Source organism: Zalophus californianus, chromosome 5 (genome assembly GCF_009762305.2).
Source record: "Zalophus californianus isolate mZalCal1 chromosome 5, mZalCal1.pri.v2, whole genome shotgun sequence".
Classification (NCBI taxonomy): Eukaryota; Metazoa; Chordata; class Mammalia; order Carnivora; family Otariidae; genus Zalophus; species Zalophus californianus.
The window spans coordinates 69,096,789-69,112,242 of record NC_045599.1 but is presented as its reverse complement, the minus strand read 5'-3'; the positions used below and the strand labels follow the sequence as shown (position 1 = coordinate 69,112,242).

The 15,454-nt window shown below is 36.3% G+C and overlaps 1 protein-coding gene and 1 pseudogene across 1 annotated transcript in view; both read right to left on the bottom strand.

Annotated features, from left to right (window-relative positions):
* The window catches only part of POLR3G (RNA polymerase III subunit G), a 99,058-nt gene that overhangs the window by 83,182 nt on the left and 422 nt on the right, over window positions 1-15,454 (bottom strand). The window lies entirely within an intron of this gene.
* LOC113930083 lies at window positions 15,291-15,393 on the bottom strand (annotated as a pseudogene).

The following is a 15,454-nucleotide window of genomic DNA, read 5'->3' as shown; positions in this document are numbered from 1 at the left end:
CTTTTTAACAGGTTTATAATAATTCCATGCAATGGATGTAAATTAGTATATTTAACGTGCCTTCTATTCATGGATAGTTAGTATTTTTCCAATCTTTTTCTTTTCTTTCTTTCTTTTTTTTTTGAAAGAGAACTTTTTATTACTTTTATGTACAGAAAATTCAACAGCATTCACTTAGCCCAGGCTGGTGGCCTGTTCTTTTTTTTTTTTTTTTAAAGATTTTATTTGTTTGACAAACAGAGAGAGACAGCGAGAGGGGGAACACAAGCAGGGGGAGTGGGAGAGGGAGAAGCAGGCTTCCCGTGGAGCAGGGTGCCCGACATGAGGCTCGATCCCAGGACCGCGGGATCATGCCCTGAGCCAAAGGCAGATGCTTAACGACTGAGCCATCCAGGCGCCTCTGGTGGCCTGTTCTTTAGCCTTTGCCTCCTCCAACTTGGCAATGCAAGCCACCGACTTTGGACCCAGGATGCTGCCTCCCCAGTGATGATGGATCTCATTATATCTGTCATTGGAATTGGTTCTGATAGCTTCCACCATCTTAGCCAGAGCTCTTTTGTCTTCTGAGTTAACCTGTGTGAAGGTGATAGTGGTGCAGGTCTTGTTGTGGACCAGACGCCCCAGCCTGGCCTTCCCCTTGATAATGAAGTTGGGAATCCCCATCTTATAACACAGGGCAGGCAGGAAGACAACCAACTCAATGGGATACACATCATGTGCAATTACTACCAGCTGAGCTTTCTTGCTTTCCACCAAGGTGGTGACAGCATTAACCCCTAGAACACACAACCAGTTTGCATGAGCACTCTGTGAGGGCTGCTCAGTTCACAAAAGCAGCTCTACTATGGGTCAGCTGTGATTGAGGGTTACAAAGTTCAAATTTTACTTTTCACAGTGATTCCATGTGAACCAATCTTTTTCTTTCATAAGCTGTAATGAATAGCTTTGCACATACTTTATGTACAAGTATATCTACAGAATAATTTCTGGGAAGTATAAGTGCTGGTTCAAAGTATATTTTAAATTTTGATACATCTGATCTCCAAGGCTCTCCAAAAAGGTTGCCCTAAATTACCTAACTAGAAACAATGTTTAAGGAAGACTTTTCCTGCTAATTCTCCATAGTAGGTTTGTAATTTCAAACTTAGATCTTTGCAAATCCAGCAAGTGAAGACTGGTATCTCACTAAAGTTTATTTTAGTATTTTCCTTATTTTTTAAAGAAGTTGAATAAGTCATATGTTTACAAACTATTTGTAGATCTTTTTATGTGAGCTGTTTTCTCATATACAGTTGATGCTTGAACAACACGGGAGTTAGAGGCAGTGCCATCCTTCCCACAGCTGTGCAGCTGAAAATCAACATAGAACTTTTGACTCCCGCAAAACTTTACTAATAGTTAAGTTGACCTTCTGTTGACCCAAAGCCTTACTAACATAAACAATCTATTAACACATATTTTATATGTTATATGTATTATATACTGTATTCTTACAATAAAGTAAGCTAGAGAAAAGAAAATGTTATTAAAAAACCATAAGGAAGAGAAAATACATTTATGGTATTTATTTTTAAAAAACTCACATATAAGTGGACCTCCATGGTTCAAACCTGTGTTATTCAAGGGTAAACTGTATTTTAGGTTCTGTTATAATACAGAAACATATTATACATTATATATTATAATATGTAACATATAATACATTAATATTACAATATATAACATAATATATAACATGTAATCTTTAACTTTCTTATTGTACATAGTATTTTATATTCTATCAAATTTTCACTTGAAGTTTATTATATAATTTAGAAATAAGCAGCTCTTTCCTCACTCTATCCTATAAAAGCTACTGTTGTGATTCTTAGTTTCTTTTATTTACATTCACAAAGTTTACCTTTACTTTAACGTTCAGATATTGACTGGGTTAAGCCCTAAATATAACTTTTTCAGTGTTCCCTTTCTCTTCTAGTCAGCAGTTCCCACATTTTGCTTTTTAGTCAAAATACTTTTTTTCTTTTTGTTTAATAGCCTAATTTATTCTCCTTCCCTCCCAGTCTCCTTCCCCCCCCTCTTTTTTCTCCTCTTTTTCTCTTCATATCTAAGCTGTTGCCACAGTAATCACTTTATATAATTAGATGCCCCAATTTTGGGAGGAAGGAGAATTTTTCAGAAACATTATGATTTATTAAACTAAAAGAACCATAATTTCCCCCTTGCTCTTGATGTTGTCTGCCTATAGTATGTAGATGGTAGCTAAAAATAACCCTATTAATTTTCACCTCGATATTGTGTTCAGGAGGATGTTTAGTGCTGCATTACTGATGAGAATTCATCAAAAAAATATAAAATCCTTTGTTTTTGACTGTTGTGATAAGAACACCATTTGGATTCAAAGACATCCTATGAATCTATAAACATGAATATCTAAATACAACTTCTTTGGTTTTAAGAAATGTAAAGCCAGACAAAGAGATTATGAAATTTCATCTTTAACCAAAGCTCACAAAAGCTGGTTACCAGACCATGGCTGGTTACTAAATATTTTGATTCGAAGAATAGATCTGGGATTAATAAATCATTTTCAGTTTTATGCAATGCTTCATAGGAAAGCTTTCAATCCATCAAAATAATTCAAATGCTAAATGGCTTATTAAGTGGAAAGCAGCCTCTTAACAAGGACTTGTAGATTCTACTTCATTTTCATTACATTTTTCAGCATATTTTTATCTTGAATATTTTGCTCTTTCCAGTCAACAGTATTGCAGTCTACCTGTATTCACTGCTGAAAGCAGGAAGTGTGCATAATCTTACACCTAAATGTGACTCACTATAAGGTCCTTAGTTCTGGGCACAAGAGGCCTCTGCTGAGAGCCCCATGCTTTGGAACCCATGCTGGCCCTTCTATGCTGCATTCCACATGAGGTGAAGAGTCCCAGGCACCTCAGGAGATATATCTACCTGAAGGGTAGCAAAATATTCTACCTCAAAATATGACTCCTTGAAATAAAAAGTATTTTGAGCTGAATGCAAGGACAATGCCATTGGAGAGCACAGCCCAAGCATAATGGTGGCCAAATGGCTGCTACTTGCTGAAGGTGAGAATGGAGTTTGGATTTTCAGGCTGGAATATCCACCCACATACACTGGAGGCCTCTCCTAGTGCGGGACAGAGTTGGAAGAAGAAAGAAAAGGCCGACTTTGTCTGGCTCTTCCCACATTACCAGGATTCAGTGTGGAACACCAAGGAATCAGAATTCTAATTTTAAACCTAGACTTCAGGTCATGATGAAGCTGTATTTGTCATAGTAGGAGGATAGAACGTATTTTATTTAAGAGCTTATTAGCTTGATGTATACCTTTAAAATATTTATACATAAGGCATATGAAGCCTCATTTGCACTAGGCCCCACAGACGTTAAGGAAGTGCCTAGGTTCCTTATCCTCCACTGGGTCTTTTATTCTGACTCCAGACTATTCTATTTTCCAAGCTATTTGTGTAGGGTAATTTTCAGCAACCTAGTCACTTTTAAAGGGGAAATAGCATTCATCAATTGTCTTATGTGAATACTGTATATACATTAGCTTATTTATTCTTCATAGTAACTCTGTGAATGGAATCCCCATCACAGGGATGAGGAAACTCAAGAAGTAATGTAAGTTGCCCAGATTTCAAAGCTAATGAAACAGTTAATTGGCTTCATCAAGCCCTCTATTCTACCTCCTGTCATCCTTTCCCCCCAGCTTCTGACTTTTAGTAGATATCCCTACTTTATATTTCCTTTTTTTTTAAAGATTTTATTTATTTATTTGAGAGAGAGAATGAGAGAGAGAGAGTACATGAGAGAGGGGAAGGTCAGAGGGAGAAGCAGACTCCCCGCTGAGCAGGGAGCCTGAGGTGGGACTCGATCCTGGAACTCCAGGATCATGACCTGAGCTGAAGGCAGTCGCTTAACCAACTGAGCCACCCAGGCGCCCCATTTTCCTAAGGAGATGGAGACAAGGTCTGTGAAAATCCTTAAATTATCTTCTATTTTACAGTCCTTTAGTTTTTTCACCCTACTTGTTTTTCTCTGCTTTATCTTCCTTCTCCTTACTTAGATAATTACCGATATTTTACTCCAAGATGTCTAGTCTTATCAACTTTCTCTTCTCCTCCCTCACTCCCATCTTCAAACTGTACCTCTCCACTGGCTTCTTCTCCCCTAATAAAGCATTCCCTATTCTAAAAGAATTTTAAAAACAACCTTCTTTTACTTGTTGATAACTTTATTAATTCCTTAATTTTATGCTTCTCCTCACAAATTTCTTCAAAGTGAAATTAAATCTCACTGCTTCATCATCCCTTAACCTTTTACAATCTAGACTATTTTCCTTAACACTGCAAAAATTGCAAACAAAGGCCTTGTGAGAAACTAATATTTTTGATGGATAACCTACCTAGTAAAATGCATAAAGTGCATTAATTTTAAGTACACAGTTAGATGATTTTTACGTGTCCATACACCCTTGAAACCACCATGCAGATCAAGATATAGAGCATTTCTAACACCCTCTAAAGTTCTTTTATGTTCCTTTTCAGTATAAACCACCACTGCTACCCCATCCCTGCCTACCCAGAGGTAACCCCTATTCTGAAAACTATAAACATTGATTAGATCCGCCAATTGTTGAATTTTATATAAATGGAATCATGTACAACATACTCATTTGCACGTACTCTTTTGTCTCTGACTTATTTCACTAAAAACAGTATCCATGAATATCAATCTTATTGTTGATGTTACCATTAGTTTTGTGTGGTTTTTTTCTTTATCACTGGTAGTATTCTTTTATACGAGTACATCTCTGTTTGTCCTTTTACATGTTAATGGAAATTTGGGGTGTTTCCAGTATGGGGTTATTATGAATAAAGTTGCAACAGACATTCTTGTGAAAAATTTTCTGGGGGAACATACCACTACTCTTGGATATATACCTAGGAGTGAAATTGCTGTGTCATAAGGTAAGTGAATGTTTTAACATTAGTATAGACAGACAATCTTACAAAGTGGATCTATTATTTTACATTCCACTATCAGCAATCCTTGAGAGTTGGTCCACATCCTTCGTCACAATTTGATATTATTAGTCTTTAAAAAACTTTTAAATTTATTTTAATATTAGCCAATTTGATGTGTTTGTGATAATACTCACTGTGGTTTTAACTTGTATTTTCCTGATAACTAATGATGTTGAACATCTTTTCATATGCTTATTAGCCTTTAGATATCCACTTTTGCAAATTGCTTATTCAAATCTTTTATCCAATGTTCTTATTGGGCTTTAAGTCTTTTTATAATTGATTTGTAATGTTTTATCAGATATACATATTGTAAATGTTTTCTTCCACTCCATGGCTTGTCTTTTTACTTTTCGAATGGTGTCTTTGATGAACAGAAATTTTTAATTTTGAGGATGTCAATATATCCATTTTTATTTTTGTGATTAATGCTTTTTAAGTCCTGCTTAAGAAATCTCATCTGCCTCAAAGTCATGGAGATATTATACTACATTTTCTTTTAGAACCTTTGTAAGTTTTTCTTTCACATAGAAGTCTATTATCCATCTCAAGTTAATTTTTGTGTTGGTGAGAGATAAGAATCATGTACATTTCTTTTTTGTGTGATGTCTGATTGCTACAGCACCATTTATTGCAAGGTCTTTTTCCATTGACTTGTATTGGTGTTTTTATAATGAATTTCCTGACTGTAGGAGTAGGTCTACTCTACTGATATATTTTTCTATCCTTTCTCCAATGTCATACTATCTTAATTATTGTGATTTACTAAGTTTGAAAACCAGAAGCCTTTTCTCAAACCTTACTCCTGCTCATTTTCTGTGCACTACTTGAATTTGCCTACCATTTACATTTTCATAGGGAACAGGCATAGGAATCAGGCAGATTTGTCTTTCAAAGATAGATCCACTGGGGCGCCTGGGTGGGTCAGTTGTTAAGTGTCTGCCTTCGGCTCAGGTCATGATCCCAGGGTCCTGGGATCGAGCCCCGCATTGGGCTCCCTGCTCTGCAGGAAGCCTGATTCTCCCTCTCCCACTCCCCCTGTTTGTGTTCCCTCTCTCACTGTGTCTCTCTCTGTCAAATAAATAAATAAAATCTTAAAAAAAAAAAAAAGATAGTTCCATCACCACATGATGGTGATGTGGGATCATATAAAAGTTTAAGAAAAACTATCCAGAACTTGGAAATAATGCCAAAGGATGGCTGTATGTTATTCTGGAATATTGCTTAATAGTTCTACCCAATAAGAATTTAATTCTCTAGGAGGTTTACCTTTGTTTGTTAGTTGCTACTGATTAGAGCGAAGACTGTAAAATGTTAACTTGTAGATTTTTGCCCTCTAGAGATACAAAACCTTTTTGTCTGGTAGAGAATGCAACTCCAAAGACTACAGTTTATTTTGACTTGTAGGACATTAACTTGTATGAGATTGTAATTTAGCCAACTTATTTCAGCATGCTTCTTGTGACTGCCTAGGTATACTGAGTTTTTCTATTTTTTCTGTGAACTAGCTTTATCATATTGCTGGTTTCCTCATTAAAAAGTTAAATAGATCTTAGGGGTGCTTGGGTGGCTGAGTCAGTTAAGTGCCCAACTCTTTTTTTTTTTAAGATTTTATTTATTTGACAGAGACAGAGAGAGAGAGAGCAAAGCAGGGGGAGAAGGAGAGGGAGAAGCAGGCTCCCTGCTGATCAGGGAGCCTGATGTGGGGCTAGATCCCAGGACCCTGGGACATGTCCTGAGCCAAAGGCAGACGCTTAACCTACTGAGCCACCCAGGTGCCCCACGTGCCCAACTCTTGATTTCGGCTCAGGTCATGATCTCAAGATGTTAGATCAAGGCCCATGTTGGGCTATGTGCTGGGCATGAAGCCTGCTTAAGATTCTCTCTGTCCCTCTGCCTCTCACCCCACCTCACTTCCTCTCAAAAAAAAATGTTAAATAGATTATAAAAACATATTCATTCTATATTTGCGTAACAGTCATATATTTAAATTTTGAAAATTATGCTTTGACAATAATGAGTTTAATATTATTCCAAGGAGTTACACAAACTGGGTGACTGGTGATGCCATTATCTAGGATGGAGAATACATAAGTATTTTAGAAGAAGATAATTATTTTTGTTTTGATATATTCTTTTCCATTATGATGGAAATGCATGACATCAGTGAAAATTTAGGTTTGAAGACTGCGAGTAGAGGGTTAGCGGAAAAAATTTTGAGCAATTTTGGAGTTACCACTATATAGGTAATTGTTGAAATTTAGGAGGTGAGAGTGCTTAGGAATAGTATGAAGCTATTAAGAACATCATTCTGAAAACATACAAACAATTGGGGAGTGGATAAAGAAAAGCCATTGAAGGAAACTATGAAGGAGTAGTAAAAAACAGCCATGAGAGCAATTTTAAGGCATGGTCAACACACAGATGCAACCCAAGGGATAACAGGATGAGAGCCGAAGAGAAGCAATTGAACTGAGAATTAAGAAGTCTTTGGTGACCTAGTAAAAGCACTTCCAGTAGAAAGGTGAATGTAAGTCAGATTTGCTGTGGGTTGAAAGAAAATTAGATATGAGGAAATGGATGCTGTGAATATAGATTGTTTCAGGAAGTTTGGCTCTAAAACCTAAATCAGATCACAATAATTCACTGCTTAAAACCCGCTGATGGATTTCCATTATACTTGAAATAAAATTTGTCCCTCATCATGAACTCCTAGACTCTATATAACTAGGACTCTACTTATCAATCCGACTTCTTGGACCATTCTGCCACTCTCAATATACTTCAAACTTATTCTTTCTTTTCCTTGATTATGCCAACCTTGTTCCTAACTCAGGGACTTTGCCTTTGTCATTTCCTCTTTTTGGTATGCTCGCCCTTCAGATTTTTGCAAGGCTTGTGCAACAATAACGAAGGTATACTGGTCAGATCTCCCTCTGTGAGGAGTATAGTTAATGCCTTTCAGCTGCCATATTTTCAGATCTACTCACGCTGAGGCCACTTTTAACCTGGGCTGAGTCTAGCTGACGACTGAGTACAGAACAGATACCAGAGCTTGGCTATTCCTGCCTAATGCAGGACTCCTCACAACAGGGCCATTTTTGCTCTGGGTCTCCTCACTGGCCTAAGATTTTCTCACAGCTGCATTGTACTCTGAAGCTCTTCCTACCCAGTCCTCCTTCCTTTCCTTTCCTAGATGTCAGGACAGTATTGTAGTTTGAAGACTCACCTGTCTTATGCTTACTACACCTTTATCCTTCACAGATGTTTCCTAGGCTCCAATGCAGAGGACCTAAACTGACATAGTTGCAGTCATTTAATATCACAGCTCAAAAGTCACTTTATCATAGACCTTCTCAATGCTATAGTACTCAACCCATGGTCAGCTGCTATCTCATTGCCCTGTCTTCTTTTCTACATAGAATTTATCATTGTACCTTTTAAGTTTTTAAACTGATTTTTATATGCTGACTAAAGTAAATTATAGGCATTTTGAACATTTCACCTCAAACACTTCAGTTTGCATCTCTAAAAAGGGATGCAATTTTCATAAATGGACATAATGTTATTAAAATGCCTGATGAAATAGTCATTTCTTTGTAACATCTAATTCCCTGTCCATATTCAAATCTCCTCAATTTGAATGGAGACATTCAAATTGTTACTGTTTCTGTAATGCCTTTTATAGCTACTTTGTCCAAACCATGCCTTAATCCAGGACAAGGCATTCTATCTGGGTGTAATGTCTTTTAAGTCCCTTTTAATCCAGGTCATTCCCTTTTCTCATGCACTGACTTGTTAAAGAGAATGGCTAGTTGTCCTATAGAATGCATTACTTTCTGGATTTGTCTAATTGTTTCTCCATAGTGTCTTTTTCAAATTTTTTTTTGAAAGTGGTTTCCCTATCTCCTACATTTCCTATACATGAGAAATTAGATATTAAGATTTAATTAAATTCAAGTTAAACATTCTTGGCTAAAAGATCTAAGAGGTTCAATTGAGTACTTCAAATTGAATTACATAAGCAGACATATACTATCTGGTAATACTCCAATTGGTGATGATAACTTAGACCATTAGATTAGACTGGTGACACCCTGTGGCAAAATTACATTTTCTCCCTTGGGATCAGATAATGTGTGCTTTGTGGTATTACTTCGGAAATATATGGAAGATAGATTTCTCCATCACAATCAATGATTCTACCATTTTTAATACTGTTATCTTAACTCAAACTCCATGCTTTTGTTTGCATATTTACTTTGCTTAATGTAGTCTTTTGCCATAGAGAAATGTTTCACTGCCATACAGTAGAATCTGTCAATCTTTACTTATTGTATTAGTCTTCTAGGGCTGCCATAACAAAATACCATAGACTTGGTGGGTAAACAACAGGAATTCGTTTTCTCAGTTTTGGAGGCTGGAAGTTCAAAAACAAGGTGCCACCTGGGTTTCTCTAGAGGCCTCTCCTTGGTTTGGGGATAGCTGCCTTCTTCCTCTGTCCTCATATAGCCTTTATTCTGTGGGTGCACATCCTTTGGTGTTTCTACTTCTTATAAAGACATCACTCCTGTTGGATTAGAGCCCCACTCTTACAATTTCATTTAACCTTAACTATTTTTTTTAAGATTTTACTCATTTATTTGAGAGAGAGAGAGAAAGAGAGAAGAGAGAGCATGAGTGCAGGGAGGGACAGAGGCAGAAGGAGAAACAGACTTCCCACTGACTTTGCGGGGAGCAGGCTTGGGGCTCCATCCCAGGACCCTGAGATCATGACCTGAGCCAAAGTCAGAAGCTTAACTGACTGAGCCATCCAGGTGCCCCAAGATTGGACATTTTAATACCAGAAAGAAAATCATAATTATAGAAATGGGACTTATTCCTATAATCAACATGAAAGAAATCATGAAAATGACTGAAAAGAAAGCTGTAAGATATCCTAAACATAAAGCAACAGGAAAGAGAAATCTGATAAAATATACTTGAAAGCAGTGACTTGAGAAAAAGGAATGAGCTTCTTTCCATTTGGAACAGGTCAAGGTTTGACTGCACAATAAACAGGTTTGTTATATTATGAAAAATAATAATCCCTTGTCTTCCAAGCATTTTACAAATATTTTTCCTACTTCATATTTGCCTTCATTTATTTTTCTAAAAGATTTATTTATTTGGGGGGGCAGGCAGAGGGAGAGAATCTCAAGCCAACTCCCTGCTGAGCCCAGAGCCTGATGCAGGGCTCAATCCCACAACCCTAAGATCATGACTTGAAATGAAATCAAGAGTCAGATGCTCAAATGACTGAGCCACCCAGTTGCCCCTGCCTTTATTTATTTTTTAGCTTTGACATTTTTGTTCTTCATTGGTTTTATTATCATATTTGTTCTCATTGTGAGGGTTTTTCTTCATTGTGGTAAATATATGTATACATCATACTCTTAAAATTATATATATATATATAATTATCTATTATGCTCTATATAATCCTATATTTTTATATTATACTTATTTATATAAAAATAAGAGTAAAATACAATATTGGAGCACCCCTGGATTATGCAATCTGGAGGACAACTCTCAAAGTATATACAATGACTGAACTTTCTGAAATCCTTATTATGTTCTCACACTTGGTTTTTGTCTTGAAAAGGAATTCTAAGTTCAAATTAATGTCCCCTTACAATTTTGAAGTTATTATCTTCTGGGGTCTAATATTTTTGATGAGAAATCTGATGCTAGTTCAATTATTATTCTTTTATAGGAGAGCAGATTGTCCCTGGAAGCTAACACTTTTATTTTTGATGTTCTGAAATGTCTTATTGGTATGTGGTTCCTTTTACCATTTTAGTTTGCTCAGTACTAGGTATATCCTATCAATCTGAGAACTTGTACTGATATTTAGTTCCCTGAAATTTTTCTTCATTTATGTATTTGATATTTCTCTGCCTTTCCTCCATTTGTTGCTATCTGTTTCTGGAATTCCTATTAGTCATATGATGGATCTATTGGTTTAATCCTCCATGTTTTTTCAATTTTTCCATGTTTTTGTCTGAATGCTCTAAGTTCTGGAGTATTTCAATTAAATCATCTCATCATTTTTTAATTTATCATATGTTTATTTTCAACAGTCTTTCGTTATTCTCAGAATGTTACTCTTTCAGAGTCTGCTGTGCTCTTAAACAGTTTTTTTTTTTTTACTACCTCTTAGGAAGCTTAATATTATTAGTTTATTATGAGTTTGTTTTGCTTCCTAAGCTGACTCTGAGTCTTCCTAGATAGTTGTTTTCCTTAGTTTATCATTTATGCTGTTGATTTTCTTATCTGACAGTTTTTGATTCTTCATTCATTTTTAAGAATGGGGTTCTAGATAGATGTGAAGAGAAACAATATTGGGGAGGGGAATCTGGAAAAATTCAAGTGCAGTGGTTTCCTAAAGAGTTTTTAAATTTTGTGTTCAGCCTTCTTCTCATTTCTACCCTCTACTGTGCCAGACAACTCTAAGCCTACGGTCTCTCTGGGACTCTGTCAGTCAGATCAACTCTCTCTGAAGCCTTAGTCACCTGCAAATTCTAAGGACACTTTTTTTTTTTTAAAGATTTTTTAATTTATTTTTGTGTGAGAGAGAGAGAGAGCATGAGTAGGGGAAGGGGCAGATTGAGAAACAGACTCTACGCTGAGCAGGGAGCCTGATGTGGGACTCGATCTCAGGACCCAGGGATCACATGGGATCATGACCTGAGCCGAAGGCAGATGCTTCACCAACTGAGCCACCCAGGTGTCCCAAGGAGTTGACACTTTCATGATCTGTCTCATTTGTCAACAGGCTTCCATGTCTCTTTTGATCTTTCAGATATTTTTTTTAAATACCTCTCTGTTTACAGTAGCTTTCCAAATCACTTTAGTATTAGAAATTATTTCTCAACTATTGTTTTATTAAGGATTCAGGAGGAAGACTAAACAAATACTAATACTACTATCTTCTTAAACCACAAGTTCTATCTACTTTTGACTCTAGCTCTGGATTTACTATTTTGATTACAATAGTAGCAAATACATTTTAATCTCCTATAGAGCAATTTTTATATTACTATTCTTTTTCACCACTTTGTACCTTATTTTATGCAATTATTCTTAAAATGATAGTTAGAACAATTTTTATTACATTCAAGAAAAAAATGGGGGATGCCTGGGTGCTCAGTCTGTTAAACGTCTGCCTTCAGCTTAGGTCATTATCTCAAAATCCTAGGATCAAGCCCTGAGTTGGGCTCCCTGCCTAGAGGGGAGTGTGCTTCTCCCTTTCCCTCTGCCCTCATCCCTACCACTCATATACACATGCTTGCTCTCTCAAATAAAATCTTAAAAAATTTTTTTAAAAAAGGGGAATTTTCATTTTGATATTAAATTTACAGATAAATCTAGGGTATAGTCAGCATTTTTACAATACTGAATCTTCCCATCTAGGAGAATAGCTTGTCAATTTATTCAAATATCATGTCCTTTAGTAAAATGTTGTGATTTTCTACCTTCTGATCCTATACATTTCCTTTTAAGTTTACTTGTAGGAATTTCATATTGCTGTTATTATTTTAGCTTATAATTGCTTGTTGATTTTGCAAATTTTTCTGAAAATCAGCTACTTTACTGAATTCTTTTTTCAGTTCTAATAGTCTGATACTCGGATTTTTCCAGGTAATCATATTATCCACACATGTTAATTTTATGTATCACCTCTTTTTCTTGTTTTAGTACATCATTGATTAGAATTTCAGAGACAGTGTTGATAACTATTTTAATGGTGTTTGTGGCAGAGCTGCAAATCCCCTATCTTATCTTTAGTAATAGATGATCTGACCCCAAGTTTTAGCGGGGCACAGTTTTTCAGCTAGAGATTTCTTTTTCCAGCCTCCCTCGTAGCAAGGAGTGGATAAGTCACTAATTTTCACTACTATGCAGAAGTGATACACACACTTTCCTGTCATTCCTTTAGCAGGATATCCTGCTGAGAACATTTTAAACATTTAAAAATCTATTCTACCCAAATTATTTGCCCACCAAACCCATTCTTCAAGAAATGACCATAAACATCCACAAAATTCTAGTGTTGCAGGTACCAGGTTTAAGAAATACTAGCACTTTTTTCTTTTTTTTTATGGAGGTTTCTTTTTTCTTTTCTTTTTTAAAGATTTTATTTTTTTTATTTATTTGACAGACAGACAGACACAGAGAGAGCACAAGCAGGGGGAGCAGCAGAGGGAGTGGGAGAAGCAGGCTCTCCACTCGTCAGGGAGCCCAATGCGGGGCTTGATCTCAGGACCCTGGGATCAAGACCTGAGCAGAAGGCAGACATTTAATGACTGAGCCACCCAGGCACCCCAACACTAGCATTTTTCAAATATGCTGTTCAAGTTAAAAATGTACCTTCTACATCTGGTTTATTAATATACACTTTATTAGAAATGGACTTTGAATATTTTCCAGTGCCTTTTCAGATACTGAGCTTATCTCCTTAACCCAGAATTATGATTAATACAGATTTGTATTCTGAACTATCTTTGGATTTTAAACATAAACTCTATTTGGTTATACTGAAATGTTCAAGACAATACCAAATTGATTTTGCAAACATCTAAAATGTTTGCACATATATTCACTAATGAACATAAAATACGAGCCAGGCACATAGAAGGGTGAGCAACATGCACACTCTCCTCATGGAGCATACAGTGATTTTAAATGTTTTTTTTAGGATTTTAAATGCTTTTAATGTTTTCTGTGCTAGCTTTACATTAGCTAGAACATTTAAAAAGTTCTCCATCATGCTTTGAGTTTAAAGGACAAGAATTAGCTCCTCAGGAATTTTTATGAATTCAAAGTTGTTTTTTTTTTCTTTTAGTAATCTCCACAGCCAACGTGGGGCTTGAACCCATGACCCCAAGATCAAGAGTTGCCTGCTCCTCATGAATTTTTAACTCACCCATAACTCTGAGTGGGCTGGATGACTTTTTATTTTATGGCATGGAATTCTGGCATCATCCTACTGTTCAGTCCTATCTATAGTTATCGACCTAATTCAGTTTTCTATCTTTTTTCAGTCATCTGTTTCCTTTGGAAAGTGATTATTTCATTTTGATATTACTATTTATTAGCAGCATGAAGTTGTATGAAGTGTTTTAGTAATTTTTAAAGCTTTTTGTACTTTTTAAAATTAAGTTCTATGCCCAATATGGGGCTTGAACTCATAACCTAGAGATCAAGAGTTGCATGCTCTACAGACTGAGCCAGCCAGACACCCCAACCTCTCTTTTAAACTACCAACAACCTTATTAGTGGCAATATTCCCTTTTCCTTTTTGACTTAAAAGTGATTTATAAAAGTACTTTAAAAGGGTAAGTTTTCTAATTTTGTTTTTGGGGGGCTATCCTTGAACTTCTCTAATTTTTAGACTTACACCATCATACGTTTTACTTGTCCAAATTTTGCTCATCCTTCTAAGCCTAACATATAGGCCAAATGCTTTAAGAAGATTTTCTTCTGTCCTATTGTGTTTTATCCCTTCCTTAAACTTATTGTGTGTGTGTGTGTGTGTGTGTGTGTGTGTATGCATCTCCCTTATACATATACAATAGTGTTTATTTATCTTCCCCCTTTCCCTGCCCGACACCCACATTCAGGCTATTTTATTCCTTTATAAGGTTTACAGCTTAGTTCAGTGCTTTGTGGGTTTTCACAGCAAGATTCCATTCAATGCAACAAATATTTATTGAGCACCTATGCATCAGGCATTGTATTAGGCACTAGGAACATTGTTAAATGAAAGATATAATCCTGCACCTCAAGAAAGCCTAGTAGGAATGATGAACAAGTAAACAAATTAATTACCCAAATAAACTTCAAGAACTTAGTTTGCAACTTCAGATAACATAATGTATGTAAGCAGCTCACAACACTAGAAAATAAAGGACATAAGAGAACAAATCCATTCAAGGAGGAAGAGGTGAGATAAAGGACGGTTAAGTACCGCTTCACCGTAAATAGCTTAATAATTCAACCCCCTAATTATACAAATATAATCTACATCCCCTGCCTTAGAATCACCGGGACAGTTTGTAAGGAAAAAAAGAATGCAGATTCATACCTACTAAAATCAAAATGGGAGAAAGATACATTTAAATCTGCGTTTTAAACAAACACCCTATGTACTCAGGCCATCCAAGGTTTTAGAACATAGCGAAGAAGGTGGCATGCCTTAACCGTAAGAGTGTTGACACGCCCGAGGGCCTCTTCCATCCTTGTCAAGGGGAGTGCTAACCTTCTCTCCTTTCATACAACATAGCGAAGCCAAATTTGGCAGGCCTCATTCCCCAGCTACTCCCTCCTTCTAGCTGAGGAGGC